This window comes from Neovison vison, chromosome 5, assembly GCF_020171115.1.
Source record: "Neovison vison isolate M4711 chromosome 5, ASM_NN_V1, whole genome shotgun sequence".
Taxonomy (NCBI): Eukaryota; Metazoa; Chordata; class Mammalia; order Carnivora; family Mustelidae; genus Neogale; species Neogale vison.
In genome coordinates, this window is record NC_058095.1 from 154,007,087 (window position 1) to 154,035,039 (window position 27,953).

Genomic DNA, 27,953 nt, shown 5'->3' on the forward strand with positions numbered 1-27,953 from the left:
GGCAGGGAGCCTGCTTCCCTCTCTCTCTCTCTCTGCCTGCCTCTCCATCTACTTGTGATTTCTCTCTGTCAGATAAATAAATAAAATCTTTAAAAAAAAAAAAGAAAGAAAATACTGAAAACTAAAACTGACAAAGTGCCAAAGTCAAGGTGGGATTTCTACCAACTGCATTATCTCTATGTTTTACCACAGTTAAACACACACACACACACACACACACACACACACACTAACCTGAAGGCAAAATACTAGAAATAATTCCATGGCAGTAAAGGAAAAAAAAAGATGTTTCTTATAATTACCGTATCACCAATATTTAATGCTGTTCTGGAAGTTTTATTCAATGACATGGAGAAAGATAGATGAGAAAGAGAAATTAGGAGGGGGTGCCTGGGTGACTCTATCAGTTAAGCTTCTGACTCTTGATTTCATCTCAGGTCATGATCTCAGGTTCGTGAGATCAAGCCTTGTGACCAGCTCTGCACTCGGCTCAGAGGCTGCTTGAAATTCTCTCTTCCTCTCCCTCTGCTGCTTCCCCCTCAAAATAAATACATTTTTAAAATCAAAGAAAGAAAGAAAGAAATAGAACCTAGGGGGGGAAAAAAAGCATTGCAAGTGCACATCGTCTATTTGGAAACCTTAGAAAATTAATTAGAAAACTATTATAACTAATTATAATAAAAAGGAACACAAATGTACACAATTCAATGTTAACTATAGTCAATCAAAATACAACAAAGAAAAGATCCCACTCATTATTGGGGTGAAAAAATAAAAGCAAGCAAAGCAAAGCATCTAAACAGGGATGATCATAAAGATATGCAGAAGGAAGCCACAAACTAAATAAGGTGACTGAGAGATGTCTTGACATGACATTGCTGAAAAAGCCAGTACTATGCAGACCTCATGCTTCTTAAATGTAATGTATGCCCTTAACGCAACATCAGTCAAATGCCAAGGTTGAAGGAATTCATAAGATGATGATATAGTTCATCTGGAAAACAAATGGAAAGGAAGAGATCAGAACCTTTTAAAAATGAAGAGAAATGTTGGAAGGTGTGAATCTTGGGTACTTGATCTTAAAGAATCTGATGAAAAATACATAAATAAAATGTTATATGTTTTAGACTCAGACCTGGTTGAAACTGTACCAACTACTAGCTGGGTTATCTTGGACAAGTGGCTTAACTTTTCTGAGATAAATTTTTCATGTTCAAAATTATTATTTTATATGTGTATGTATACATATGTATACAAGTATTATTATTTATAACATAAACTATATTATAATTATATATTTTGTATTTTCATATAATATATTTTATATATCTATATATACAATATATAATATAGTTATAAATATATAATAATATTATAATATAATGTTATATTATTATTTTATATTTGTATATATGTATACATATATATATTGTATGTATACACACACACACACACACAAAGTGTGGTTAGAATTAAGAGATTATTTTATCTCTTAGCACAATAGCTACCACATGTTCCCTGTTATTACATTAGACAACAGAACCTTTAGGGAAATATTCCATGAACCAAAAAAGAATCGCTTTTCAAACATGATAAAGCAAATAATTTACAACAAAGCCAGACTGTGACTCTTCACAGACTACAGTAATACCCATTGCCAGTAATGGTGTGGTGAGGTAGATCCTGGAGTGAAGAACGATGCAACATTACTGAGGAGTAATCCCCCTGGGGATTACTCTCCCCATGGGGAACCTCAAAAAAAGCTTCTGTCTCTGACTCAATAATTCTCTTTTTAGGAATCTAACTTAGAAAAAAAAATAGAAATAAATATATTAATTGCTGTGTTATCACAGTTGTTATCAACTCAAATATTAAAAAAAAGAAACTACTAAGTAAAATATACCCACATGAGAATTTTTAGGCTATATATACTCATGCAAGTGAAGAATTACAAATGACATGATAAAATAATCACAGTAGAATAAAGAATATATATACTGTATAATCTCAATTTTGTAAGTTAAAATCATGTAGGTACCTATATCTATTTATGACAAGAAGAAAACATAAATGTATCTGTGGTTTGTTGAATTTCTGTTCTCTATGTTTTCTAAATATTCTACAAGTAATTATTTGTTTACAATAGAAAATGTTACAAAAGTAACATTTATAGACTAACAATTAGTCTAAAAATCAAGAAATTAAAGAAAAGCATGAAATCTCAACCTTCTTTAAATGAATTGAAATAGAAAAGACTACTTCCCTGTGTTAATATTATTTAGTTTAATTAATGTTTTGACATTGATTTGAATTATTTAAAAGCCTTGGGTTATCTCTGAAAATATTAATCATTCTATAATACTTATAATATTAGAGAATAGAATGTTAGATCTAATATGTTTCTGGGGAATGAAAGAATATTCCCTGAAATTGTATATATACATGTTTATGTTTTAATTGCTATTAACAAAGTTATCACTCCTGTAATTTTTCTCTCTCTCTTAAAAAAGAAATTCAATTAAAAAAATAATTGGGAGGGGCGCCTGGGTGGCTCAGTGGTTTAGGCCTCTGCCTTCAGCTCGGGTCATGATCTCAGGTCCTGGGATCAAGCCCCACATTGGGCTCTCTGCTCAGCGGGGAGCCTGCTTCCCCCTCTCTCTCTGCCTGCCTCTCTGCCTACTTGTGATCTCTCTCTGTCTATCAAATAAATAAATAAAAATCTTTAAAATAAAAAAAATAATAATTGGGAGTCACAGTTATCTGGATTCTTGTTAATGAAAATTCTATCAAATGAAAATTAGTACCTGTATATAATAATTTCCTATACTACTAAGGCATTGAACATGTCCCTCAGAACATGTCAGATTTTGGTGAAAAATCCAATTTACTCACTTGGTAACTGTAGATCTTGACTTTGTCCACATTAGTTCACCTCTACCAACCTTGGTTATCTCAACTAAACAATGAGGACAATTGTTAAGAGTTGTTTTGAGTAATTCCTGGAATACCTGTGGCTAGCACTGGAAAACCCAGGCTTTGCCCCCAGAGAACTAAATTTCGGGGACAAAATTTTGGAAAGATAGAAAGCAATGTGCAATTTAAAGATGTGTCATATTTAGAATATAAAATATACTCTCGCAGCTGCACAAATAAAACTAGGTTAATGATAGAGTTAGAAAAAAACAAATAGCGAGGGGTGCCTGGGTGGCTCAGTCCTTAAGTGTCTGCCTTCAACTCAGGTCATGATCCCGGGGTCCTGGGATTGAGCCCCACATCAGGCTCCCTGTTCCCCAGCAAGCCTGCTTCTCCCTTTCCCACTCCCCCTGCTGTGTTCCGTCTCTTGCTCTCTCTCTCTCTCTGTCAAATAAATAAACAAAATCTTAAAAAACAAACAAACACAAAAACAAACAAACAAGCAAAAAAAACCCCAAATCGCTAAAATTGGAATTTACAGACCAGGGAGTGTGTTCAAAGCTTGACTTGCTGGTTTGGCTCCTTTGGGGTTTTCCTGCCCCGCCCTGCTGGCCCCACCACATTCCTCCTTCCTCCCCAGAAGAGTGAGAAATGGAGTTTCCTGGTAAACTGGATATTCTGATACACCAATATTACCATAAATACCAAAGACAGTGGACACATCTCCCAACTAACTCAAATCTCTTAATAAAACGTTCCTTATCTGAAAGTGCTCTGAACGCAATCTCAGATTGTGAATCATAGACCGTATCTGAATCTCTGTAGATTCCAATGATGGTAGCTCAGGTCTCACGGTGTCTCAGCTTGTCCACTGAACACTGGCATTAACAGCTGGCATTAAACAGTGAATGAAACCCCGCTCGTTTTCATTTTATGGCTCTCTGTATCCTTTTGAAGAAGACTTCGTGACAACAAATGTTATAATGACAGCTATTGAAGAAACATAAATTACAATACTTTGGGAATCTTCTGTACTGGATCAGAAAAAAAATGGGGCAGATTTTGCGGGGCACAGTGACTATGTGGATATACAAAAGGACTTGGATATTTTAAATGAGCCTGTTTTGAACAGTTGCCTTGAATAGTGAATAAAAATCAAATGCTTTGGTGTTTTTATTTTGGGCATTTGTGTTATAAATGTACACACTGACCTTTAGAAAGTCAGAAATCTCCTGGGCTTGGGCAAATAAATAGGATATGGCAGAACAAATCCTAAATTCACACCCTTTGTCTTTACAGGGTTGGAGAAGATAGAAAGTAGTTAGGGAACGCAAGGGGAAGAAAAAAAGGAGACAATACACATAAAATATTCATAAGTCTGTAACAAAATTAATTTTAAGAAGAAGAACCAATATGAAAAGCTCAGTATTATTTGGCACTGATCTTTCTGACTTTTTTTTTTTTTTTTTTTAGCCCTGGGCAGAGGGACAATGTTGATAAAGGAGGAGCTAAAGCATTCACTGCTGGCATCTAGATGTATATTTTGGTCCAAGATTGTGGGAGTTAATCGTCCAGGGGGAGGAAAATGATAGCATTTGGTTTTGGCACAGAGAGCTATAGAGTTTGCAAAGTGGAGTGCCTGGACAGTGGAAACATTGGCTCAAAGGTGGAAGGTGGAAACTAAAGCACCAAAGAATCCAAGGGTTGAAAGAGACTTGAGAAATCTTGTTTATCTCTTAGAGGTAAATGAGGTCATCAATCCACCAGGCCTGCCCTAGTTGAAAAATTTCTTGATAGTCATTCCCAGGCTCTCTTAGAATCCAGCTGCAGATACTAAAAGAATAACATCCAGCTCAGTTTTGCAATATGTTGGACAAGAATCGAAAGACGAATCTGCCAAAGATAAATCAATTTATTCACTTCAATTTAAGCATAAATGGCACACACCATTTTGTAGAGTGGAAGAAGGCAGCAGAAAACTAGATATTTTAATAAATCAAAACCCAGTTGCCTTCTTGCTTGTTGACGACTGACCATTCCCATGTTTTAAGAAGGATCCTTGCCCAGCATGGATCCCAGTTCAGGACTCAAACTCAGGACCCTGAGATCAAGACCTGAGCTGAGGTTAGGAGTCCCACGCCTAATTCACTGAGCTACCCAGGCACACTGAGCATTCCCAGATTTTAAACTATTTTTGGACCTTGGTAAATTCTAGTCTGCTTCGTCCTTAATCATTATGCTTAGTATCACAGAGCTTGAAGGTAACCTGGAGCTCACCTAGTCCAAACCCTCAGTTTTACCCATGAGCCCCAAAGTTTATAACTGCCCAGGACCCATAGATGTTCCCCCTGAGCCTCAAAAGCTTTATGTCCTAAATAGAGCTCACTTAGGTACAGAAAATGTGGTCCTTTTCTTATACCTTTTATTGTAAATAATAGTGAAAGCATTCTTTCAGTTGTCCTAACTCTATTCTTTAATCTTGAATTTTTAAAATAAAAAATAAATAAATTTTGAGCTTCATCTCTAAATTCCTGTAACATATTGCATAATTAGTGGCTTTCGGATTTTTATTATTGAAGTATTGTTGACATACAATGTCATATGAGTTTCAGATGTTCAACAGTAATTTGACAATACTCTACAGTACTCAGTGTTCACCGCAGTAAGTGCAGTCACCTTAGAACGTTATTATAATATTATCAACTCTATTCCCTATGCTGTATTTTTCACCTCTGTGGCTTACTTGTAACTGGAAGTTGGTGCCTCCTTCATCCCAAATTTTATCATCTACCCATTTACCCATCACTTATTTCACAATGACTATGTAAAGACACATGCACGGCTCTCTGGACATAAAAATTAAGTAGAATACAGACTCTGTTTTCCAGACTTCAGACAAGAGAAAAAAAAAGGCTGATCTGGGAGACCCAGGTAAATCAAGCATTACCCTCCATTGATCCTTTTGGTAGAAGCAGGTACCTTCTTTTCTGCTAGAGAATGAGAGTGGAAGGGGCATGGATGGGTTTAGTTAGATTTTAAGTGTTGACTTCAACTTTCTACAAGGTGTTCCAAACCAAGCAAGTGAAGAAATGTTGTGCCATTATAAATGCTTTTTTTTTTTTTTTCCAGATCTTATGGTTTGGTTTATGGTCAAAGTATTTTTGCTGACATCTTCAACTTCCTTGTACATGTTCTTACTTCTCACCTGTACCTGCCTGAATGACCTTCAGTTGTCTACCCCTTCATCCTGGGGCTCTGAGTTCTCAAAGTTGAAAAAGAAAGCATGGACCTGGAAGAATTTTCCCACTTGTTTTTTGACACATTATTCGAGTGTGATTAGTGTCAACTAAGGATGCTCTCTATCGCAACTGTAAACTTGTTTTAAATAAAAAAATCTTTAGCTCTCCCAAGAAAACCAGTATATGCTCATTATAGAAAAAGTAATCCAAAGTCTTTTTCTCCTGATTCTAAGCACATTAAACTGAAAACACATTCATTCTAGAAGACTCTCCCAGAGTAGAGGTGCTAAGGACCTGTGATACTCTATTTACTCTCATATCAAGGGAACCTACAGAGAGAACATAAGGGTCTTGATGAGTCTGAGTTAGTCACAGCTTGATTGAAGCTAGCTGCCCTGTGCTCAGGTTGATAAAAGAAGGCCAAGCTTACAGCTGAATTTTCTCAAATGGCTTGATTGTAAATTAAATGTAGTTGTGAAGACATTTGACTTCCAGCTCAAGCTGTGTTTTTCCACTCTCATGAAGGTCAGTACTGGGCCTTTCTTGTTCACAGCTGCCTTCTCTAGCATAAGACACAGAATGAGTATGGGCACTTTCTACCCTTGCTGACTGACAGTCGAATTAAACCAGAAATTATGACACAACATGAAAATCTCTGCAGAGCATACCAGGTTTTGATGCCGTAAAGGACCTAGTGGTCCTTTAATTTAAAAAAAAAAAAAAAAAAAGGAGGGTTCATCTGGGAGTAAGAGGTCTTCCAAGCATAACCAAGAAGATTTCAACACAAAAGATGGTAAGGAAAATTTCTCATTCAATAACAATAATAGTTAATGCCATAGAACTTACTATGTATCAGGTACTATTTCAAATATTTTGCAAATATTGACCAATTTAATTCTCACAGCAGCCCCTATTTCAGAGATGAGGAAATAGACTGGTGATAGTTAAGCCATTTTGCTTAAGGTCATATCATGGTATGTTCTGAAGGTCACATCACACACAGCTGGGACGGAACACACAGCTGACTCCAGAGTCTGTCCTTCACCACCACGCAAACCACCTCTTTAAGGAGCCCCTGATGCTAAGATCTGCCAGCTAAACTAAAAGCTGCAAGTTGTTTCTAGAAACTATTCTAGAGTCTGCCCTCTCCCTTGGGGTCTACAAAGCTGCTTTAGAGCTGTGCCCAACACGTGTCACACCCTGCAAATCAACATGACATCTATTTGAGGCTTATGCGTGTCTACTCTTGTCGGGAGAACACTGTATTCAGGGGGATTCAGTGTTTGGATGATTCAACAATTAGAGATGCTTTTGTAAGAAGCTTCTAGAAGTCTCTCCAGAGACTTTGGGCTCTCGGTCAGAGAGCACAGTAATGGTGCAGCCAACAGTCTGCGTCTGTTTCATCAATCAGTGTCTGCACAGAAACAGATGGTACCAACCAATGAAGATTATCCAAGAAGATTTATTTATAAGGTGAGAGGTACAAAGGTGTGGGTAGGGTGTAAGGGAAGCACAGACAGAGGGCAGGCACCAGAGCTCATAACGGCAGCCCTGTGTCTGCCCCTCGACCGGGGCAGAGATGAGAGGAAGTGGCTAACAGCATCCAGAAGACTCAAGGCTCTTGGTTGCTTTAAGAGGATCAGTCATCTTCAATAAAGGAATGGGCCTTCCCAAGGTGACCTTATAAGAAGAGAATTGGAGGAATAAATACCCCATCCTCGCACTCTTTCCTTCCCCAGATCTCTTAGGAATCCTTTTTGGCTGGGCCCAAAAGTGAGCAAGAAGTTTGGGATGGCTTTGATATCATCCATAAGTCGGGCTTCTGGAGCTGAGAACAGTGGGGAAAGAGGAGAGTGGATCTGGAGAGGGATATTTGGAGACAAATGGCTAACACAGGGGTCAACCAGACTGCTAATAGATGGAAGATGAAGGAGAGCTCACACCAGTGGACAGAGATGGAGCACGGGAGATGGGGATGTCAGAACAATGACCCGTGAACAAAGAACCAACACCAGATAGTCCTGTTCTCTTTATGCCATAATCAGGGCAAGGTGAGGGTCGGAAAGTAGCCTTGCAGCCTCAAGGTATAAATACAACCTGTGGCTAGGGACCAGTGGGTCATTTTATTCCCTGGTTATTGCACTAAACAATGTGTAGAAAACATCTAGAGAGAGAACGAAACCATCTCCATTGGGACCCAGGGACAACCCCACAGATGTGTCAGTTATGGTCACAGAGGCAAAGTGGCAGTATGACCTGAATCCTTCATCCTAACTGAAATGCCTATTGAAAAGCTGTAAGTGAGGGTGAGTGCATTTATAAGCCTGTACTTTTTCTTTTTTAAAAGATGTTATTTCCTCCTCTCTCTCTCTCTCTGTCTTCTCTCTGCCTACTTGTGATCTCTGTCAAGTAAATAAATAAAATATTTTTAAAAATTACTTTAAAAAAGATGTTTTACTAACTTTTAGTAGACTGACCTTCCCAAGGACAACACCTATAAACTCTGAAAACAAGTATTTAATTTTCTTGACTTTATTTCAGCATTAGTGCCACGTAATTGACATAGAACGTTGCGTAACGCATTCACTCGGTAGTCTTATATATGGCGAAACGCTTGCCGCCATAGCCTTGGCTAACACTTCCATCCTCTCACTTGACTACCCTTTCTTCTTTGTGGTGAGAACGTTTTTAAGATCAACTCTCTTAGCAACGTTCAAGTACCTACTACCGTCTTATTAACTATAATCACCATGCTGTACCGTAGATCCCCAGAACTTACCCATCTTAAAACTGGGAGTCGGTCCTCCTTGACCAACCTGTACTTTCCTAAATTTTTGTATACAAACGGCATGGGAATTTGAAGCCAAACAATAGTTTTACAGAATTCCATCTCTAGAACCTGACTATATGGCCGCAGGGAGCAGAACCCAGCAAGCAACAACCAAAGGGTGCTGTATTTTTGTAAATGAAGTTTTCTTTGGATGCTGCCCCAGTCATTCATTAACGTATCATTTGTTTTCATGCTACAACAGCAGAGTTGACTAGTTGTGCCACAACGCATATGGCTGACAAACCCCAAGTGTTTATTTAGTCACTCTCTGGCCCTTTACAAGACAGTTTGCCAGCACCTGAATTAGATTCGGGTTCTACTGTGGAAGATGATATACAGTAATGTCATGACTCAATCTTGGGAAAGGCAGCAAACACATCTGTCCTGTTCTTTTGTGCACAGCACAGAGCTTAGAAGAGAATGGGTGCCCAGGGAACATTTGCTTGCGTGCAAAACATGTATCCACCTAGGGAAAGACTTAGACCCAATGCCATCATTCTGCAAGGAAATTTCCCTTTAAAGGTACCCAAAATATTTGCTTGCTGCAAAATTGTAGTGTTGGTCCACAACTGGCTTTGTTTGAGTTTTTGTTCTTTATCTTTTCCCTTCAGTTAGCTGCAAATCCTGATTTGAACTGTTTGAGGGAAAGAAGGAAAGGCACTTGGCAATTGTGCCTGGCGAACACGGAATTTTGTGTCAGGCTGCTCTCTGCATCTGTTTCCCGAGTCGTGTCTGGGATACTGATCTGGTCGATGAAGACTGACCCCAGAGTTGTCCGAAGAACTCTCAGTGCTTCTGACTCTCAGGAGTCACTGTTTCCCTGAGCTATTTGCTGGGTCTCTCTTAGGCTTTGCTCTAGGAAGGGTGAGACCTCACTCCCAGGCAGGTGACCTGGCTTCCTGCTGTGTGGGCCGGGAGAGGAGGTAAACATTCTCAGGGCAGAAAAAACACTACCATCCAAGACTTTCATTCATTCAACAATCATTTACTAAGTAGCTATTCTGTGCTAAGCCTTCTTCTGGGTACAGGACATGTGGCAATGAACAAAACAGGCAAAAATAAAATAAAATTCTTGCCCTCATGAACATTCTGGTTGTGTGTGTGTGTGTGTGTGTCAGAGATGGAGGGAGGCAAATGTTTTTGTTTACGCTAAGTAAACATATATCACTATAGATAGTGATAAGTTCTATAGAGAAAATAAAGCAAGAGAAACTAAGAGAGTGTGCTAGACTGAGTGGAGTGGGGAGGGGGGATTTCAAGCAGAAAATCTCTTGATGCATTTGAAATATCTATTGATACCTGAAATCTGATCTAGCTGTTGACTGGCATGGTGGTGTGGAAATGAGCTCTTTCCTTACTATTCGACATTATCAGAAGAAACATCACCATTGCCCTAGAAGAGTTGTTGGCTCTTTGATCCTCATCTCAGGGAGGAACAGAAAAGAGGTCATTTATGGAAAACTCGGCTTTGCTGGGGCTTGAACTGGTTAGGACTGCTCTAGTGGCAATCCACCCCCTGCCTTCTTGTTGGCCCCTTTGCTGTAATACACGGGGCCAAGTGGAGGGGGTGACGTGCTCCACCCGGAAACGCAAGAGACAGTACACAGAAGGTGACGGATGCTGGTCAAACCGATATTGACATTTTTCTCAGTAGGCCCAGAAACCTGTGTGAGCCTGGCAATGATTCTCTCACACTCCTTTTACTCCCCTGGCATTTTCCAGACAAACGGAGAGACCCAGTGCTTTGGAAATTCTGATCAGAATGCTCAGTGGTCCCACATAAAAATGCCCTTTTGCCCTTGTCAAGGTACATTCAGCGGCGCAAAACGCAGAAAGGAAACTGGGCCTGGGGATGGGGCTTGGGTTCGAGACAGACACCGAGCACACTGGGACCCATAACAAGTGAGCTTCCCGCAAATTTAATTGGTATGGCCAAGCACCTTGAATCATTCACAAAACAACTCCAAGGGCATGGTACTGAGACTGAGAACTTGGCATTGACACCTAGTTACCATCTCTCCTTCCCTGAACAATGGAAGGGCCTTCAGTCCTGGCTGAAACAAAATCTCAACTGCCCCCTCTCAGAGGGTGCAAAGGAGCCGCGTGATCTACGTTCCAAGCCAAGAACCCCAGGTACCATGCCAACGGAAGGGCAGAGTTGAGATTAGAGAAGGGTCGTCCAGCCTCCATGATGGTCTGGGGGCCCACGTCAGCCTCACTGAGGATGATTGGTTCCCGCATCTTTCCAGGGGGCTGGATGGAGATTTGGTTCCTACAGCCTTAAGCGGATTTGCCTCTTCTCTACCTCCTCCATTTGCCTGGGAGCCAACAAGTCTCTGCAGTGTGGTGCTGGGAACTAGGGTTTCCCAGACCTGGGACGCAGTCCAGAGTTAACACAAGCAAAGATCAGGATTTCCTGCAGCCTCCGCACTCTGGGTTCCTCCAGCTCAGCTGGTCCCACAGAGCAGCCCTTGGAGCCCCCCAGATTCGCATCGTGGCCCCTGTGTTGTCCATTGCCCTTTCCCACACTGGAGGCAGAGAAAGAATCCTCTCACCCCTAGCTTCTCGCCTTCTTGTCTTCTTACCCTCGCTCCAAATTTGAATGCCAGTCAACTAAAATTGTTCTTAAGAATTTCAAAGATATAAATCAACAGCATCATTACTTTCATTCTCCCCATGAGCGCGTTTGGACGGGACCGGCTGCCTGAGTTGACCATTTGGGCTACATTTGCCCTCTGTGGGGACAGTATTAACTCCAGCCCCTTCTTGTACCTCTGCCAAGACATATTTCATTTAAGAGAGGCTGACGTTCCCCAGGGCATTTTCTTTCTGATGTTTTAAATAATCTGCCTATTTTTCCCACAGGAAACTTTACAGTTAGTGTGCATTCCTGAATTGATCATCTCCCCCGTGTTTCACTCCTGAGCAAATCCTTGGGCTGCCCCTTATGGATGGTTCTCCTAGTCTGACACCCCATAGCGATGCAAGACCCTTCCCTTTGTGCTACATGACCTGTGGCAGCCAGTTCTTGGATTGGGTCAGTAAATCTTAGCTCTTTGCCTTGTTCTAAACTCCTCCTCATACAGAAGCAGCACCTCCAAAAGCCAAGGAGACCCCATTATTTGTTCATATTTCCTAGGTTCAAACTCATCTTTTTCTCTTGACGGCAGCTCTAAGGGCTCCCCATGGGGCTGGCCATGGAACTCAAACCCCATAGAACCCTCAAAGCCAATAACTGTTGGCAGGATTTCATCTTCCAGTTATACATAACGCACATGGCAAAAGGAAATAGAGAGTCAATGAAGATAAACCAGAAGTGGAGGATGCCCACGGGGAAAGCTTCCAGTTAGAACACTCTAGGGGGGTCAGTTCACAGCATTTATTCTTTATTTTGAAGGAAGAGGGTACCCATCAGAAAATACAACCAACCAGTTCATATCTTGCCTGACAGCCATCAGAATAAGACAGTGAGATGTATCTCTGCTGAAATTCTGAGCTTCATGGGGTCATCATAGGCAGTCCCGGGAGCCAGAAAATGGTACTGTGTATCCACAGGACAGATAACCCCTACACAGTACAGCAGCAGGGAAGCCCTTTGTCCTGAGGAGCAAAGGCTGGGGACGTGCCCAAATCTTGGACAGATTAACAGACCCTGCTGCTGTTCCGAGGTTGGCTGAACTGGGATGGGAGGAGGTGTTGCCCTCAGCATCTGTCTCCCGGGACTATAAGCTTCCATTTACGAGCAGGGTGTGAGTGCAGGTTAGAAAGTGGGAGATGTAGAGGTTCATAAGCACTTTTTGTAGCTGAATCTCAATTTAGATTTAACAAATGTTGTGAGCACCCATGGAGAATCTGTCCCATGTGTGTGACTGTGCTAAACACAGCCATCTCTTTACAGGATGCCTGGGGAGCCATTTATCACTGTCTCAGAATAGTCATCCCCGGACTGGGCTGTCTTAAGCCTGCATGGCCATACTGACCCATCATACTGGACGCTGCAGGTGTTTCAAAGTCAGAGGAGGTCTCTCTGCCTTCAAAAAGCTTGTGGTCTGGGGGAGGAAGAGATTGCTCTAGAAGCAAATATGATACCAGGCAAGTCAAGCTCAGTAATGAAATAGAAGTAAGTAACCAAAAAATGAACTCGGAATTAACTCAAGAAGTAAGCAGTGGTCAAAGGAAGAGGGACAGAAGGGAGAAGAGACAGTTGGTGTGTCTTGTGAACCTCCTATGCCTGGTCTTCACTTAAAAGGCGGTCAAGCATTGTGATGATGGAAGGTAACACTGGCAACAGGAAAAACTGGCAAAGTTTTCAGGACACTGGAAGCCAGGTAGGAAGTCACTTCAAAAGATTGAGGTAAAGGATAAGGGGGCTGGAATTCGTATAGTAACAGTCAAATAGAAGAAGGCAATGGAGCTATTTTGAAGTTCGTAAAAATTCATTTTGATTAACCATGAAGTTAAAAGTGAGAAAATCTCTAAGAAACAAAGTACTGATGAACCCCAATTTTAGAAACAAGAAACAATGTCGTTAAAGATTTGGGTTATACAGGATGGAACGAGAGGGTATTAGGTTGAATGAAATAAGTCAATCAGAGAAAGACAATTGTCATATGATTGCACTCATATGTGGAATTTAAGAAACAAAACAGAGGAGCTTAGGGGAAGGGAGGGAAAAATAAAACAAGACGAAATCAGTGAGGGAGACAAACCATAAAAGACTCTTTCATAGGAAACAAATTAAGGGTTGCTGGAGGGGTCAGAGGAGTTGGGGGACAGGGTAACTGGGTAGTGGGCATTAAGAAGGGCACGAGATATAATGGGTACTGGGTGTTGTATGCAACTGAAGAACCACTGAACTCTATATCTGAAACGAATAATACTTTGTATGTTAATTAACTGAATTTAAATAAATTAATTAAATACATAAAAAGAACTGGATAAACCAATGTGAAACTGTCATTTTTGTAGGTTAAAAAAATGGTTGATCATCAATAATTTCATGAAACTCCAATTTATTTTATGATAAATGCCCTTTAATATCTCCCTGTAGAAAAAAAAATAATAAGTATAGCCCTAAACAAAGCAACAGTAAAAGAAGTGGGACAGGTGAGGGCATGTATTTTTTTCTATTTTTTTATTTAAATTCAATTAGCCAACAAATACTACATCATTAGTTTCAGAGGTGGAGTTCAGTGATTCATGAGTTGCAAGTAAGACCCAAGGCTCATCACATCACGTGCCCTCCTTAATGCCCATCACTTCATTATCACAGTGCCCCCCCACCTCCCTCAGCAACCTTTAATTTCTTTTCCATAGTTAAGAATCTCTCATGGTTTGTCTCTCTCACATATTTCTTCCCATTTCATTTTTCCTCCTTCCCCTGTGGTGCTCTGTACTGGTTCTTATATTCCTCATATGAGTGAAACCATATTTTAAAGAGAAGATATAATTCTTTTTTTTTTTAAGGTTTTTATTTATTTATTTGACACAGAGAGAGAGTGAGAGAAGGAACACAAGCAAGGAGAGCAGGAGAGGGAGAAGCTGGCTTCCTGCTGAGCAAGGAGCCCAATGTGGGGCTCGATCCCAGGACCCTGGGATCATGACCTGAGCCAAAGGCAGACGCTTAACGACTGAGGCACCAAGGTGCCCTACACAGACAAAATTCTTTTTTCTTTTCTCTTTCTGTACATTTTTTTCCAATTTATTTATTTTCAGAAAAACAGTATTCATTATTTTTTCACCACACCCAGTGCTCCATGCAATCCGTGCCCTCTATCATACCCACCACCTGGTACCCCAACCTCCCACCCCCCGCCACTTTAAACCCCTCAGATTGTTTTTCAGAGTCCATAGTCTCTCGTGTTAGAGAGGAGAAGGGAGTTGGGGTAAATTGGAAGGGGAGGTGAACCACGAGAGACAGACAAAATTCTTAAAGGAGATTGCCTCCTGGAGAATCTCCCTTGGCTTTTAGCCTAAGGCAAGATTCCAGAGAAAAGCAGTTAGATCAGTGAAAGCCCAATACTTGTTTTGAAAGTAAAAGGGGGAATTGTAACTTACTCCAATTTATGAGTAAGTAATTTACTTCCTATACATTCATCCTTACTCCAATTTATGAGTAAGTAATTTACTTCCTATACATTTCCTTTGGGGGGGGCTTCTATTTATTTATTTATTTATTTATTTATTTGACAGAGAGATCACAAGTAGACAGAGTGGCAGGCAGAAGAAAGGGGGAAGCAGGCTCCCCACTGAGCAGAGAGCCCGATGCGGGGCTCAATCCCAGGACTCTGGGATCATGACCTGAGCCAGGTAATGATCTAAGCTAAGCTCTAATGAGCTAAGCTCTAATGAGCTAAGGCAGAGGCTTAACCCATTGAGCCACCCAGGCGCCCCCTTTAGGGGTTTTCTTACAGAAGATTTGTCTTAGAGTTCTTGGCAAAGATGAAAAATCCCTCCCTGAAATTTTCCCTGAGTCCATTTCGTCTAAGTGTGGTCTCTTCACCCTAATACGTACTGAAGGCACAGTGGTGGAATAGAGAACCCTTACTGAGAAAACTTTAACTCTCTTAAGAAAAACCTCAGCTTGCTACGTGAGGTCATGAGATCACCTAGGAAATGTTCGAGATCACCCAAGAGTGAGCTCTGTGAGTTCTGTTCAGAATGACCCAGGTTGTAGAACCTCCATGATTTCACTTCCAAATTCAGCCACAGCCGTGGGCTTCCCAGGCTTTGTTTCCACCGGTTCTGTTTTCTAGAAGTCTCTCTCTCTTTTCCAGTTGTACGCTGCTTCAGGAAGTATGCTAACTCACGCTTCAGGTCTTGACCCTGGGCTCACTCTGTAGGAACTTAACAAATTCTCGGTTCATGCGTTCATTTCCATTCTGTTGAGTTCGGTTGTCTACCAATCTAAGTTTGGTTTTCACTCTTAGAGTTAATCAAGGAAGGTAAGCAAAAATGCATGCTCTTGTGTTAACCAGGAAAGCAAAGGAAAATAAATTTCCAGGTTGTCTGATGATAATATGCTGCATTTGTGTCAATGAGATGATGACAAAAAAAACTCCTTGCAGGAGTATGCGAATACTTTCATTTGTATATAAAAGTATACATGAATTATGTATAGTAAAATATGTTTGTAGAGGCTGAAAAAGACATTTGAAGGGATACCCATCAATTTCCCCCAGGAAATAGAATCGGGGATAATGAGAAGATTAGGGACTTTCACAATTGTTTTTAATCATCTCTTTCCTGCTCAACTTTATTTTAAAAAATAATCCTTTTATTTAAAAAACAACAACAACAACAACAAAAACATAGTTCTCCCATACTGGATCTTGGAAAATTGTGGTTCATTCAAGCTTGGCACTTAAAGGGGGTACGTCCCACAACACCTGCTTCCCAAATTAGACATGCCTCCAAGCATTTTCCTGAGTGCTTCCATTAGAAAGTGTTCATCACTTTCTAATGGAAGTGGGACCTCTTGGAGGCCAAACACAACCAGACTAGTTCACCATAGCCCCGCGTAGTGATCATTAGAGGTAAATGAGGAAGAAGTCCTTTAGTTTTGGGGTGACAGAAAAGGATTGTTGGGACACCTGGGTGGCTCAGTCAGTTAAGCTTCTGCCTTCAACTCAGGTCATGATCCCAGAATCCTTGGATTGAGTCCCACATCCGGCTCCCTGCTCAGCAGGATGCCTGCCTCTGCCTCTCTCTGCTGTTCTGTCTGCTTGTGCTCACTCTCTTGATCTTTCTCTGACAAATAAATAAAGTCTTGAAAAAAGAAAAAAAGGGATTCTTGCCCAAGAAAAACCTAGGACCAGCAAAAATTTTAAATGCAATATTTGACATCACTGTACTAAGAATTAACCATTTCCCAAAACGCTATGTTACTTGCTGGCCACAGAAACCCTCTGGGCTGATCCTAGTGCTGTTTGTCTGTCTGTCTCACTTTTTCCAATACCTCCTCTCCCAGGGGCCAGTCAGTAACCATCAAATTCTGATTTCTTTGTTGTGTTAAATTTTCTAACCCCTCCAATGATTCACCTTTAAAAGATCCAAAAGAGTCAAAATTGTACTGAAGAGACCTTGCTTCGTAAAGGACCTCGTATGCAGGTTTCTTTCTGTAGCAACCAATAAATCAGCATGACATTCTTAGGCTCAGCTCAGAACCAGACCCATTAGAGCCCTTTCAAAGTTGGGAGTGGAGAGCGTATTGTTCTGGAAACAACCTCCTGACAATCAGCATTAATCAAGCTCTTTGTATCCATCCCGCCATGGGACTTAGGCAACTTTCTTTCCTGTACCACTTCGTCTGGTCTTCACAACAACTCTGAGGTTATAGCAGAAAAGAATTGTCCCAAACCTGGTCTGTGTGATGCGGCTCACAGCCTCCTTCCAAAAAGATATTTGGATTTTACCAATCAAATGTTTAAGCCCCCCCCCCATTAGCTTTAATGGGATTAAGGCTTGTGTAATGACTAATCAGTCAAGAGTCTGGTGGCCATTTCTAATGACTTATTTTCCTTTCAATAATAAGCTGAGCAAGGATAATCTGCTTATTGTCTTTTCCTATAAAATATCTTTACCAAAAGTGAATCCTCCTTGGCCTATAAGAGGATTCTTCCGCCTTGTTGCAAGGTTTTCATAAAATTTTGACACACGCTCATAACCCAATTGCCTGAACATTTTTTAACTAACTAAATACTATTATTTCATCATTGTACACTTAATATACCGTCCCAGATAAAGCCAGAGCGTGAAGACTGATCCGCCTAATCTGAAACCCAGGCTCTTCGCGACTGTTTTTCCTCCTTCCCAAGCACATGGACTTCTCATTCCTTCAGTACTCACACCACAGAACTTGTGACCGTCAATCCCACTTGTCCACTGAAATGACTCTCTCAGTCTTGTCAGTCAGGACGTCAAGCATGCCCTTGGGAAAAGTCAAACTCAGACTGTCCAATGTTGACTCTGGTGAGAAAAATCTCCAAATGGGGAGAGAGGACTGGATGGACAGCCTTACCCTATGTCTTCTATGGGTTACCCTTCACGTAGAGGTTCTCCTTCCCCTCCATAACTGCCACCATCACACAAGCCTGAGAGGGCAGGTCCCCCTTAATCTCCTGACTTCCACAGAGACCAAGATTCTCACACTTGACCTGCCCCGAACACTTCAACCAAGGTTGACTCGAGCCTGGCACTTAGGGAGAAGGTGCTCCTCTCAAGCCAGGGGTCAGTTCAAAGCAAACTCCTACTGATGGGGAATATGAAAATCATAAGTTCTCCTGCATGTGGGTCAAGTTCTGATCAGCTTAGCTTCTGAAGGTTAACTCTGACTTTGAGTAGGACAACCGTAGGAGCACTGTGGTTCAGGAGACATCAAATCAGGCCACTTATCACTTTCTGCAGAATCCTCTTAACCCAGGGTGGAATGTGGGAAGAAATGTGGAGTACCTACTGTAAACAAGTCTATTCTGGCCTGCCGTGCAGCTCTCTTTAAAGAAAACAAGGCTGACAGTTGAGTTTTTTTTTTTTTTTCCTTTCCAGAGAGAGAGGTGGCCATTCCCCCAACACTGAAAAAAGAAGGGTGATTTCTTTCTTTTTCCATTCTCCCTTCTATTTCTAATCTATTAATATTAAAGGACTTGAATGCTGTTTTGACTAACCATGAGGTTCTTTATCTATGGGAACATGATTCCAATGGGTTTCTTTTATGGGAAAATGAACTCCTAACTCTCAGACAGAGAAGCTGCCAAATGATGAAACAGATGACATGAGCGGCTTCCCGAAAAACACCGCTGTGGGCCTTACACGTGCCAGGCAAGCTCTGTGAAGGAAGACAGCCCTTCGCAACTTTCCAGTATCTAGCAACGTCATGCTGGTAGTCTGGACTGGTCAGAGCGAGCTGGACGTCTGATCTGGTCCAGATGCTAACCGGGAACCAGCCATTGTAACTGACATGTAACCTCCCCCTCCCGTGAGCTTAGGGCAGGATGCTGAGCCCAGGATCAGCAATTGGTGATCAGTTGGTGGAGAGGATACAGGCAGGACTTGGCGCTCATATTAAAGAGAAACTTGCAAGGTCAAGGAGTAAAACGTGTTCCCCTTAACTAGTGTAGCAAGAAGCACCAGCACTTGGCCGAGTGTATGGAGGGGAGTAAAGACTGCACGAGGACTATATTCGATGTGGATTTTGTTTTGCATCAGCTAGGACTCATAATCACCTGCAGGCAATGGCCATGTTCTCCAGGTCCTGTCTAGTGCAGAATGGCATGAAGTAAGACTCACAGGGAAGAGAACTGGTAGAATTTAGATAACGCAAGAGGAGAAGGTCCAAGGCAACACCAGAATAAAGACCTTTCCCCAAACATACTGGTTAAGGCTTTTCCTGAGAGCCTTTGCAGGAGCTGGAAGTTTATATAAGAATCCAACTGTATGGGGTGTCTGGGTGGTTCAGTGGGTTAAGCCTCTGCCTTCGGCTCAGGTCATGATTTCAGGGTCCTGGGATCGAGCCCCGAATTGGGCTCTCTGCTCAGCAGGGAGCCTGCATCCCCCCCATCTCTCTCTACTTGTGATCTCTCTCTCTGTCAAATAAATACATAAAATCTTTAAAAAAAAAAAGAATTCGACTGTATGTAACATTCAAAGATGTGTAGGTTTGTATACACAGTGTATGTATGTAAGTGTGTGTATCACATATCTGTGTGTATATATGGGTGTGCACGGATTCCTAATATAAAATAATTCTCATTCCAACCATTCTCAAAAAAGAACTATAATATTTTCATGAGGTATTAAGTTAAAAAATCCTCCTAAATGTTGCATATACAGGCATCGAATAGGATAGAGCCTACCTGCTTATAACATTCAGGATTTTATTACCTAGAGTTGATTAAAAAGCTAAAAAGTCTCCCTTTGAAAGCCCTATATTAATATAACTTTCATTTATTTGGGTCGATAGCATGTTCCATGTATAATAGACACTATATACACTCACGCATGCACAGTTACATGGGGACTGACTAAAGATCTGAAGGAAAGCATATCTATTTTTTACTTCGGATCCATGTCAGTTAAAGTTTACCAGCTATCTGATCTCCTTCTAAGAAGGCAAGAACAATCCTCCTGAAGCCCATAAGCTCTCCACTCTTGCAGATTGTCTCCTCCAAAAATAATCCTAACTCCTAGACCCTGTGAAGGGATCTTTGTTACAGATGTAATCACATTAAGATGAAATCATCCTGCTTTAAGGTAGGCCCTAAATCCAATGGCCGGTGTCCTTGTAAAGGAGAGCTGGCACTCTAGGCACCCAGGGAAAGATGACCCATGCAAGAGGGAAGCATAAACCAGAGAGAAGCAGCTGTGAGCCACAGAATGCCGAGGGCACTGGCAACGGGAGAAGCTGCAAGAGGCAAGGAGAAAACCACTTCTGGAGCCCTCAGAGGGACAGTAGCTCGCCATCACCTTGATTTGGGATTTCTGTCTCCAGAATTGTCAGAGAATACATTGCTACGGTGGCAACCTAGTTGTGGTAATTTGTTACGGAAGCCCTAGGAGGCGAATACAGCCCCCTGTGTGTGAAATGCCACCGTGATCTATGAGAAAAATCACAAAACCTACAGAACAGAAGCTGTTGAACATACGTGTGGGCAGCAAAGATTACGGCACCTTGCGGAACACTCCTCACAGGGAGAGGCTTCGTACCCTGGCTGTCTGATCAGTTCTCTGCCCACCAGTGATCTGATTTGCAAAGGGAAATTCTTCTCTAGACCTTCTAACTCAACATCATGTTCTGACTTCTTGCTTTTGTATTCTGAAATATAGTGTGTGGGGTGCTACGCTCTGTGTTACATCCTTCAGAGGGTTGCCACAAAGCTCAGACAAAGACTGAAATAGGATGGAACATTATGCCTTGGATCTGAGAAGAAAATACAGGATGGCTACATAGGGAAAGGTTTACTCCTCATGAGCACTAAAACTCTGTCTTCCGTGGCTCACGGAATATAGAACTGGGCTGAATTATAGAATATTCTGCGTTGATTATCTACACCATCCAGTATGAGAGCCAGGAGATGCATGTAGCTAACTTAGTATATGAAATGGGGCTGCATGACCCATGACTCAAATTTCAAATCTAATTAATTTAAATTAAATTTAAATCACAGCAGATCTAGAGTCTAAATAACATAGGAAAGAGAGACTAAAAGGCGGAAAAGCCAAATAGAGGATGCAAAATGAAATAAAACAGAAATCTATTCAAATCAACTGTAGCAAAAATGAACAGAAAACGACAGTTTGGGTAGACTAAACAATGAAGTTAACAGATAATTACCTCTCTACCCTCTCTATGATCACGTTTACCCAATATAAAGCAACTGGCCAATTGAGCTAAGTGAATAATAATTTTAAAAAGACTGACTGCCTGTAATCACTAATCAGATTAGCCCAAACAGTTGATCTTGTAAACTCAGGGCTGCAGGCTTACTGGATTAAAAAAGAAAATTAGAAAGAATTTTTCTCATGCACAAAAAATAAAGAATTAAAAGAGGTGAGGGCATAAGATAAAAATTCAGTGGAAGAAAATGAGAAGATGAAAGCCTCCAAGAACCTAAAAATGTCATTAGGTTTTTAATAGTGACAGAAAAACAAGGACAAGAAAGAAAGAGAGGGGAACGAGGAGGTAGATAGAGGTTGGAAAAGAGAGGGAGAGAGAGAGAAGCAAAAGAAGGAGAAAACACACACACACACACACACGTGAACCCTGATCTGTACATTCAAAAGCTGCTGGCATTTGGAGGACCAATTTGCGAGGGATTTTAAGAGTGAAGTGCTGGTACGGCTTTTGGAAAGAAAAATCCCAAGATAGATGGCATGAGGAAAGGTCATGGAGATATATGAGCGGGAAGATGCCAATGCCTACAGACCAGCTAAATTTAACCTGGAAATCACCAAAGTCTGAGGCACTCTGTAACTGAATTTAGGATCCAACATTTAGCTGAGAAACTCACAATAACATACAGGTCATTTCCTGAGTTCACCACCAAAAGCAGGAATTCCACTTCTGTGATCATTTGAACACAAGAACACATTGGATCTGGGCAAAAATATTCAATTAACATTTCTAAAAACAATATGGTGACAATCCATTTGTTAGGGAAAGTTTGTAATATTGCTTGAGTCAAAAGCAGAGGGAAATGGGGTCAGTATTATCTCTCAGGTGTGGGTTGGCGAAAATAGCCTCATTTTGGAAAATGAAATCAAAAGATTGCATGAAATCTTGTAACAAATTTAGTCCCTCTTACATATTGAGAAGTGATTTAAATTGTGTCAAATTTTATTATATTTTTTAAAAGTTGGAATCCGTGACATGGGTGATTAATTAACCAAGGCTGTGAGCTGGCTGTTTTTTTCCATTGTTCTGCCAATTCAGAAAGTTCATTGAATATTTACTAGGTGTCCAGAACTGGGAGTGCTATGGGTACTTGTTAAATGATTGTTGAATAAAATAATAAGCCACTTACTTAAAGGTCGATATTATAAACACTTGTCAATCATAAAGAAAGTGCACGCTTTTTCATAACTTGTTGATGGATTCGCCCTAGGGCCTTTCTCTGGGAATTGCAGCATCCTTAGCAATAGCTGTCACCCTGAGAGACATGGGCTGGCTCTGCCTTAGCTCCATCCATTGCCCACCCTTGTGGGTTTCTAGAATTTTCCACAGCAGCAGCCCCCGATGTCCACACTGTATTATCTTCTTGTTCCTGTGGATTTGAAGAAATAACAATGGGTTTAGATATCCAGTGTAACTAGTTTCACTTAAAAAATTGGGGCATCTGGGTGGTGTAGTCAGTTTAGCCACTGGCTCTTGATTTTGGCTCAGGTCATGATCTCAGGGTTGTGAGATTAGTTCCCACGTCAGGCTCTGCACTTGGCATGGAATCTGCTTGAGATTCTCTCTCTCCCATTGCTCTTGTTCCTACACACACGCGCACACACACACATACTCTCTCTCAAATAAAACAAACCTTTAAAAAAAAAAACCTAAAATGATGGATAAAATAAAAACAAACAAAAAGTCACTTTAAATACATCCACAAGCTGGTAAAAAAGTAAGGAATTCTCAAAATAAAAACTAAGTAAAGATAAGCAGCCAGAAACAAAAGCAGTCAGTTTTCACATTGGGCATATTTCCCCTGATCTTGAGCCTTGAGGTTCAAGGTCTTGCAAGGCTTAGAGAAGAGGAGGCAAGGAACAGACTCTATCTGAGGTGTGATTTAGCAGGAAGCCTCTTCATAATCCTTGGACCCCAAAGGCTATTCTCTAAAAATGCCCTAGAAATAAACTCACTCTACCCCTCTCTGCTGGGGAGAGTGAGGACGTGCAGTGCCTTGAATCTTGTCACTGAGTAGAAGAGGGAAGTCTCCCCTAAAAATTTGTGATCACATGCTGGCCTTCACATAGTTTACAACCCTGATTCACATAGCCTTATGTTGTCCAAAAAACATTCTGTCAAAAATGTAGTGTAGAGACACCTAGGGGGCTCAGTTGGTTAAGCATTCAACCCTTGATTTCGGCTCAGGTCATGATCTTGGGGTCATGAGATCTACCTCTCCCCCACTCCAGTCGGATCTGTGCTGGTCTTGGAGTCTGCTTAAGATTCTCTCTCTCCCTTTGCTCCCCGCCCACACCTCACGTTTGCATGTGCATGCTCACTCTTTAAAAAAAAAAAAAAAAGTAGTATTACGTGATCCCACAATGGCAGTAGAGTCAGCTCCCCTGCAGAACCAAATATAGTTGTATTCTGAAAGAACTACCTTTATTTCCTGAAAAAGAAAGTAAAATATGACCTAAGGGAAAAATAGCAAATTAGAAGACAAAGCTGAATAAACGACACAGAATGAAACAGAGAGAGATAAAGAGATGGGAAACATGGAAGAGAGTTTAAGGGTCCTGGAAGACAGAACAGGAAAGGCTAACAGAGGTTTAAGGTGAGTGCTGGGAGGATAGAGAAACAGGCAGATAGAATCTATACTTCAAGAGAGAGTAGCTGAGCACATCCATGCAACTATAAACATGAAGGAGGACAAATATACAGAAATCCATTTTGGGACAGCAAAATTTGAATAACCATGAAAAGATGCTAAATGCCTCCATCTTGAAAAGACACAGACTTCCTAGGGCTAGTGCTTAATTGGACAGTTCACTTCTTAATGGCAACCATGGAAACCCAAGAACAGATATGGATAATGGACTGGGAGAAAATAAACACTGATGGGTTGGGGCCAATTCCACATTAAAACCAGTTAAACCCCTAGGGCCTACCTGGGCCTGCTTAGCCAGAGTGACTCCATGTTGCCTAGGTAGCCATTTTGTTGTTTAATAAATGCCTCAACAGTTACTGGTATCAGTTCTGGGTGACTGTTGCTAAAACACACACCTAAAATAAGGCCAGACAGATAGGAGACATCCAATTAACCAAAGCCATATATGCAAAGGTCTGCGGTTGTGCCCTATAAAACTAGACTGTAAGACCAAGGGGTCATTGTTCTCTTCAGAGGCAGCCCTGGCCCATCAGTCTGACTTCTAATGCTTGGCATAGAATAAAGTTTTGCATAACTTTCACTTTTCCTCAGTCTCATTCCTTTGATAATGGACCCCATCAAATGTAGAAGTTAAAGCCAATCACAACAGCTCTCAAGAAGGAGGGCAACAGAGATATTGTCAAAAAACATGAAAACAGAGAGTTGGCCAAGTTTAGATAGTAAGGAAAATTCTGGAGGCTCTTCTTCAGGCAGAACACAATGATCCCAGATGGAGAGTCTGAGATGAAAGAAGAATTAAAGAACAAAGGATATGGCAAATGTGGTTAACTCAACATAATCTTGGCTTAATTAAGTTAATTAAAATATCTTGTGGTGCTAGAAAATATGATCATGAGAATAACATCTAAGGTGGGAGTGGATATCATCTCAGTATCTGAGGTTTGGGAGGAGGATAAAAATAATGATTGACTTTAAAATATAGCGTATATAACTTCTAAAATACAAGAAGAAGGGAGGCATGGGTGGCTCAGTAAGTCAAGCAACTGACTCAATTTGGGCTCAGGTCATGATCTCAGGGTCATGAGATCGAGCCAGCATTGGGCTCCCCTCTCAGCCGAGAGTCTCCCTCTCCCTTTACACCTCCCCCTGTTTGAAGGCTCTCTCTCAAATAAATAAATGAAATCTTTAAAAAAAAAAAAACCAAACACAAAATAAAATACATGAAGAAGAAGGCAGAATGAGAAAGTAATACTGAGCCTAAAAGAAGGTGATTAAAATAAAATTTAAAAAAAGAAAAATAATAATAAAAAAAAAGGAAAGAAGAAGGGGATTAAAGGGAAGAAGCATAAGGTGGACGAACACAAGGACAAAATAACCTGGTAAAAATAAACCTAATTTATAAACTCAGTAGCTATACTAAACGTTAACAGACCTAATTCTTTAGTTACAAGGCAAAAGAGGATCAGGCTGGGTTTATAAAGTGTAATTATATGCCTTTTTACAGAGGTGCTCTGAAATGCTTAAATCATTAAGATTGAACAGACAGATGGGAAAGGATATGCCAGATAAACATTATCTGAAAGAACGCTAGTATAGTTATATTAATATCAGCCAAAACAGGCTTACTATTGAGGCAAAGATTAGTGTGTTGACAATGTATGCTTCCTTTTTCTCACAGGGAAAGGTCAATAGAAAGCTTCACATCCGCGCCATTTGCTAAATATCTTTTTCTTCATTCTTTGACAAATTCAGGCAATGTTTTTCCTCTGGAAAATCCTAACATCTCTCTCGCTTGAAAATTACTTGAAATTCTTTTTCTTTAATCAATCCTTTTAAAGCATTCCCTCTGGAGAAAAGTCCTTTATGCTGAAAACAATCATCCTACCTCCTCCCTATATTGCTTGAATCTGTGATCATCTGGCCTTGAGCCTTCGAAGTATCGTCTTGATTCTATTCGCATGCCTGATTTATTTTAACAGCACCACCCATGACTTGCTCTTGATTTCTACAACTTTGGTTCAGATTCCACAGGTTTCCCCCTAAATCGAGTCTCCATTGTTTGGATTCACAGTGTTCACTCTTGGCCCAAATCTCTCATTAGATTCCAGTACATTTCCAGGTGAAATCAATTAACTTTTGATGCATTCCTAATGGTTTCATGGCATTTTAAATTACAACCATGGCTTCAATTAAAGCTTTCATTTTGGGGGGGATCATACTCGTCAGCAGAAACCCTGGTTCCCTTAAGCTAGCTGAGCTTGACTTTGTATTTCACGTTAAGTTCATCTCGTTTTTCCCTTGTAGCTTGGTCTAATCTGTTTCAGCTTCTTACTCCTTCTATTTTACTCTGGTTCCTCAAAGATCAAGTATATTTGATTGTTTGATCAGTTAATAGGTTCTTCCCTCTGATTTTTGTGCCCTATATGTCATGAGGTTGGTGACTGCATTCGAAGCTCTTCCCGAAAGTGTGTTATGCACATAGCTGACTGTCTTTTTGCTGCAGTCATCATTACCAACTCAGGCTTGTTAAGCACATAGGGACTATATCAACGTGGTGTTTATGAGTCAGAGTCTCAGTTCTCAGCTGCCTGGCATTGAGTCAAGAGTCAGGAAAGAATGAGATCAACCATGACAAACAACTGTATCTATGAGGGAGGGAACCCATCTCTTCCTGTTGGATGTTCATAAGCTCTGTGGAAGGAGCATGAGTTTGATCATGATTGGTGTTTGGCTTCTGTCACAGAGCAGCTAAGTGAGCGTGGAAGGATCATTTAGCTTCTTTGAGCCATAGTTTTCTCTTCTGTGATATGGAGATCATTATTAGCCTACCCACTGTTGTGCAAACTAAATGGGACAGTGCATGGAAAGTGTTTCACAAGCTCTAATCTGATTAACTAAACGCATTTTAATTAATTGAGTAATCTCAATTCTTCTTAAAACTGAAATTTCCCTCCAGATGAAGACCCATTGTCTTGGGTCTTAAGGACCAATCCTACTGACCCTTTCAGTTCGAAGATTAATAATTAGATTTGGGCGTTGGCAGTCCCCTGGTACTTGAATCCAGTGAGAGAATTCAGGCAAACTATTCAACCTTTTGCACAGGTGTTTGAGGAATTTTAATAGATGCTTTTAAATAAAAAAGAAATATATTATTTTTTCATAAATCATATAAGTAAATAAAGTACACTGTGAGAAATGTACAGGAAATGAAGGCATTCTAAGGCATTCTAAGCTCTTTTCCTACTGATTTTGGGCAAATCATTTAACCTGTATGGACCCCAGTATTTAGTGTTCTAATATCCAGTTTCCCAACTCACTCAGGAGGAAATTATGAGGGTCATAATTAGCCTAGCATAGAGTAGGCATTCACCCCTTACTGCTGTCATTGTACATCAGGTATTGTCTTGGTTGGCCCAGCCACCATAACAAAAACCATAGACTGAGTGGCTGAAACAATAGAAATTTATTTTCTCACAGTTCTGGAGGCTGGGAAGTCTAAGACCCAGGTGCGATCACTGGAGTTCCTAGTGAGAGCTCTCTCCTTAGCTTGCAGATGGCTGGTTTCTTACCTTGTCATCAGATGGCCTTTCCTCAGCTTGGCTGCAAGGGAGAGAGAGAGACACCTCTCTTTTCCTCTTTAAAGTCCACTCTTACATCATGAGGGTCCCAGCCTCATGGTCTAATCTTAACCTCAATCGCCACCCAAAGTTGCCATCACTAAACACTCTCACAATGGGGCTTAGAACTTCCACATAGGAATTTCAGGGGAAATACATTCAGTCCCTAACAGGGATAGGACTTCTTTTGTTACTATCACATTTGTCATGTCAGATATATATATATATACACACACACACATACATATATATGAATATATACATATATATGAATATGGAGAAGAATCTGTTTTCAGTATAAGAGCAGGTCTGGGAA